We start from the raw sequence: 5,675 nt of genomic DNA, 5'->3' as shown, positions 1-5,675 counted from the left end.
AAGCAGAGAATAACAGGGGCGGGGACTGGCTCCACAGGGGCGGGGACTGTGAAATCGCACATCCTGGTGTGTGAGGCTGGCAAAGGTGGTGGGATCACTTCCTGGTCCGGCCGCAGGCCTGCTAGAGGCCTGGGCAAATCCTTAGCCTCGAAGACGGAAGATTCGTATCTGTCTCCGGGGCCGAGTCTTGCCTCGCAAGGTTACTGCGGGCGAAAGGTCATCACGGGAGCAGGTGCACAGTGCCAGTCACAGGGCAGGCTCTGCAAGGCGGTGTAGCTGTGCCTGTCGTTATGACAGTCACAGCCGCGGCAACAGCAATACCGTCCCCTGGGCAGAGCAGGAGCCCCATACAGGTAGGACAGACGCGGATGAGAGGGCTTGCTCTCTGCTCGACCCTCGCTGGGTGCCCACGAGACCCAGAACAGAGGCGGTGTGAACCTCAGCCCGAACCGTGAGCCCGCTTCCTTGACCATCCGAAGGGATCACTGGAGGGGTAAACTGAGATAATGGCGCTTGGTAAATACTGGTTCGCTTCTCACCATGGTGTCTTGGCTACGGTGGCATTGGGTAAATGCCCAGTGAACGGAGGAAAAGAGAATATGTAAATGATATGCGGGGTGAATGCGTAAGGCACTTCTAGTTTAAAGTACTCAATTCAGCATCTGGGACATACCGTGTTCTCAATAGACATTACGTATTGTGATTATGAGTTTTCTAAGGTTCAGGGTGCAGCTCAGGGTCAGGGAGGGGAGGGGAGACTGCGGGATATGAGGCTGGAGGTCAGGAATGAGGCGGACAGCTGGGGAGAGGTGGGGCGGGCCCCTTGTTTGGACCCCCGTTGGCCCCAGGCCACCTCTTCTCCATCCCCAGCGGTAACTGACTTTAACAGTGTTCTAGGCTCCAATGACTTTTTTTTTTTTTTTTGCGATTTGCAAAATGGTTTCTTTGGTTCCTGTGAAAGAAGCCACATGGTCAGCCCTGCAGGGGTTTCTGCCCATCTTTCCCTGCAAATCTTCATGAAAATGATGTTGTTGTAAATGTCGTCTCCTGTTAAGCAGAAAAGAAGAAAAGAGACAAGAAAAGCAGGGGCGCCTGGGTGGCTCAGTCGGTCGACCGACCGACTTCGGCTCCGGTCATGATCTCGCGGTTTGGGGGTTCGAGCCCCGCGTCAGGCTCTGTACTGACAGCTCGGAGCCTGGAACCTGCCTCGGATTCCGTGTCTCCCTCCCTCTCTGCCCCTCCCCCGCTCAAGCTCTGTCTCTCTCTGTCTCAAAAATAAATAAAACGTTAAAAAAAAACTAAAAAAAAAAGGCAGGAAAAGTGTGAAGGGGGGAGGCAGGGAGAGGAAAAGAGGCAGAGGCAGACGTGCATGGGCGTGATTACAGGGAGATGAGATGCGAGTCATTTAGCCGAATTATTTTTTAGCTAACAGTTAGTCCGTAATGGACCATTTTCATTAACTCTCTGCTAGGAGAGCTTTTTCCGTAGTATTTTACCATCCAGCCCTGGGGCCCGAGGCCCCAAAGATATCTGTCTAGGAACAGGGGCCAAGAGCCCCCCCCAAAAATCAGAGACCACTTAGTATAAAACCAGGGACGCTCAAAGGCACCTTCCATTCAGGCTGTGAGCAGAGATGCAAGTCGTGGGCAGGCTGAGGTTGGAGCCAGGCTGTCCCAGATGCTCTGGGAAAGGGCAGGAGACTGAGGTCACAGTGACTCTGCACTTTAGCCAACAGAGCATCTGTGGGGGACGTTCCTAGTGGTCCAGTCGCCCTGCCATGTTAGCAGGGCTTGGGACCTGATTAGTCACAACTGTGCATGCCGGACCTTGTCCACGGAGATGTGGGGCTTCTGGCTCCATCCCGACCACCCAGGCAGCTGTGAGCAGAGCAGGGAGACCCTGCTGGCATCCCTCGGGGCCCGCGGGCCCAGGTCCCCTATCCTTATCACTCCCTTCCTCCACCCACAAGGTCCTCCTGCCTCCCTGGGCCCTGGACAGGCTGGGACCCCAGTACGCTCACGCTCCTGCCGTGTACCAAGTACGGAACCAGGTTCCGGGGTGCGGGGTGACTGAGGCAGACACAGTCCGTGCCCTGCGGGGTCTCCAGTCATGAAGGACAGGCTGACGTGAAATCAGTAACTGTATAAATAATTAGCTACAACGTGATGAGGGCCACAGGGGACCCACCTTGTTGAGTGAGCTTCCCGGAGGAAGTGACACTTCTTTGCACAGACATGACCACCACATAGGAGCCAGCCAGGTGAGATGCCCTGGAGGACGTTCCGGGCGGAGGGAACAACATAGGCAAAGGCTCAGAGGTTCGAGTGGCAGAAGAAAGGCCCGTGTGGCTTGACCACCTTGAATGGGGGGAACGTGGCGGGCGGTGATGCTGTAGAGACGGGCGCAGCCAGACTGCCTTTGGCTTTCAGGCCAGGAAGGGACTTCCGGACACGTGCCATAGGACCCCAAGACACAGCATTGACTTATGCTTGTAGGGCGCCCTCTCGCGGCCGTGTGGGGAAGGGGTGGTTGAGGGCAAGAGAGTGGGAGCCGCAGGACCGCAAAGAGGCACCCCAAGGCGCAGGGGAGCAGTGACGGGGCCTGGCCTGGATGTGGCAGAGAAGCCCTGGGTACTGCAGAGTTGACATGACGTTGGTATAGACAGGCTGGGAAACAAAACGTTTACTGATGCAGCCCTTGTCCCATCAGTGGGGGACCAGACGCCTTCTAGTAGCTGCACCACCAGGGGGCGCCCCTCGGGGTCCACACGGAGGCGCACGGCCCCCCCCCGCCCCACGCCCGCGCAGCTGCCTGCGTGCTTCTTAGGGTCTATGCAGGGGCTGGGCCCCTGGTAAGCAGACAGGCCCGGGTCCCTGGTGGGTGGTGAAGCGGAAGCTGGGGGCGGGGGGAGCTGGCCTGGAGAGGAGGGCGTGTCCCAGGCTGTCAGGGGGTGTCCTAGTCTCCCGTCTGTGCAGCCCCAGGGTGGACCCGCTGGGAGCCCAGAGGCAGCAGAGGGGTGCGGATGGACGGTCAGGAGATCGCGTCCCTCCCCATCAAACGAGCAGGTGTCCCCGCGGCGCCGGATGCTCGACGGTCCAGTTCCTGGAACACTCCAGAACAGCATCCCACCTGCGTGCCGGCCCAGCCCTGGACCCTGGAGGCGCCCGGGCCCCGACCCCACCCCCGAGCCCCGTGAAACCCGCAGTTCCCGAGCCAGGCCACCTGCTTCCCCCCTGCAGAACAGCCCTGTCACTAGCGGACGCTTCGGGGGCTGTTGGGAGAAGCAGGGGACAGCATCTCACACGGGACAGCCTGGCTCGTGGGGTGTGGCCAGTGCTTCGACGTCCACGGTGGGGGGGGGCACTGTGGGCAGTACGTTCTGGGCAACGGGGAGAAGCCCCGATTCTGGAAGGAGGAGCCTCACCAAGCATGAACGGTGAGCTGCAGAGAGTGAGAGTCGGGGAAAAGCCAGCAGGGGAGGGTGCTAGAAGGTGCCCGAGGTACAGGGGTCGCAGTTGTAAACGGGGGTCAGGGAAGGGCCGTCAGAGCAGGTGACACCGGGGCAAAGACCTGAACAGACATTTCTCCAAAGAAGACATCCAGATGGCCAACGGACGCGTGAAAACATGCTCAGCATCACTCTTCACCAGGGAAATGCAAATCAAAACACCCCACGCCCGTCTGAATGGCTAAAATCAACAACCCAAGAAGCAACAAGCGTTGACGAGGATGTGGAGAAAAGGGGACCCTCGTGCACTGTTGGTGGGAATGCAAACTGGGGCAGCCACTGTGGAAAACAGCACGGAGGTGCCTCAAAAATTAAAACTAGAACTACCCTGCGATCCATTAATCGCACCACTGGGTATTTACCCAAAAAACACAAAAACACTAACACAAAGGGATACGCGCACCCCGATGTGTACGGCAGCATTATCTACAATAGCCAAACTATGGAAAGAGCCAAGTATCCGTCAACAGATGAATGGATAAAGAAAAGCGGTATGTATAATATACGCAATGGAACATTATTCGGCCATGAAAAAGAATGAAATCTTGCCGTTTGGAGCTAGAGAGTATGAGGCCAAACGAAATAAGTCAGTCGGAGCAAAACAAATACTATATGATTTCTCTCATATGTGGAATTTAAGAAACAAAACAAATGAGCTAAGTTAAAAAAATTTTTAAAAAGGAGGCAAACCAAGAAACAGACTCGTAACTTTACAGAACAACCTGATGTTACCAGAGGGGACGTGGGTGGGGGGGAATGGATTAAATAGGTGATGGGGATTAAGGCGTGCACTTATGACGATGAAAGTAATTAATTAAATCGATTAATTCATTTTAAAAAAGAATACATAATAAGACGGAAAACTGGTCAATCCGGAGTGTCGGGTGAGGACCCAAATCTGCACGTGCAGCGTGCAGAGGACGTGGCTGGGGTTCGCTGAGACTCAGTTGTCCTTCCGGCGCCCCCACAGGACAACCACAGGTCCCCATGCCCTGAGTGGCCCCGAGACCTGCTTTGGCCAAGAAATGAGAATAGAGGTGGGGAGAGACCCATCCAGGAGGGAGCATGTAAGGGTCAGAGCTCAGTGCTCCTACTTGTTTTTCCCCATCACCGTGACCGAGAAGAACATGGGGACATTCTGACACCCTAGGACAGTGGCGCCCCGTCAGCCTGGTCCCCGGGTGTTTGTGGTGAGCAGAATCCTCTCCACTGACCACAGTTGGACGTGTGACAAGAGCGAGAATTGACCTTTATCGTTTTAGGAGAGGGAGGAAGTCACCCATCAGACACAAGCTCACCCTGACAGCCTGTGTTGTAAGCCCTCAGATTTCATGTGTTACCTTGACAACCCTGAACCTCACAGGACCTCAAAGGCCTGGTGGAGAGTTCCCCTGCTTCTGCCAGATATGCCCCCCAACCCAGCTACCAACCCAACCCAAGGGACAAGGTGCCTTGTCCAGCTGGACCTCGGCTGAGGGGCTCCAGCCACCCTCCAGTGAGGAATTGTCCCCCACAAGCCACTTACACCCTCCCTCAAGAATCAGAGGCATCACCCTCTTGTTACTGCAAAGCCTGCCTCCACAGGCCCTGCTGGTCCCCTGGCTCGGGGTGCAGGCCTCCTGTGGCCCTGACTGGCAGGAGACAGGCTCCGCCCCCAGGCTGTGAGCAAGTGTGACCAATACAACAGTCAGTCGCGTCTGGCCGGTGACAGGTGTTGTTTCATTCTGTCTAGGACCGGAGATCGGTCCCTCGTCAGTGACATGAACAGTAAGTGATCATAACGCAGTCCCACCAGTGGGAACTCAATTAGAAAAAGATGCGCTTGTCTACAACTCGAAAATGAATAAAGAAAGGCATTAGCTACTATCTTTGCTGGCGAGAGGTCAGCGTTTTATATACATTTTGCATCTTCCCAGTGTTTTACAGTAAGTATTCATTACTTGTATTAAAAGAAAACTCATTGTCATTAAGGAGAGCAGGGCCACCGAGGCCAGGCTGCGGGCGCCTCTCCCTCACCCCTGGCTCCTGCGCCCCGAGCCTCTGTCCTGCCCAATTAGCCCTTCATCATAGATCGTTTCGTTCTCTAATCGTCCGCCCCGCATAAGTTAGCACGGCGTCTACTGTCTCGTCCCCAGACGTTTCATCTCGTGTCCCTTGGCCTGGCTTT

The sequence above is a fragment of the Felis catus genome, chromosome C1 (genome assembly GCF_018350175.1).
Source record: "Felis catus isolate Fca126 chromosome C1, F.catus_Fca126_mat1.0, whole genome shotgun sequence".
Taxonomy (NCBI): domain Eukaryota; kingdom Metazoa; phylum Chordata; class Mammalia; order Carnivora; family Felidae; genus Felis; species Felis catus.
The sequence above is the reverse complement of the archived record's forward strand: the minus strand, read 5'-3'. Positions refer to the sequence as shown.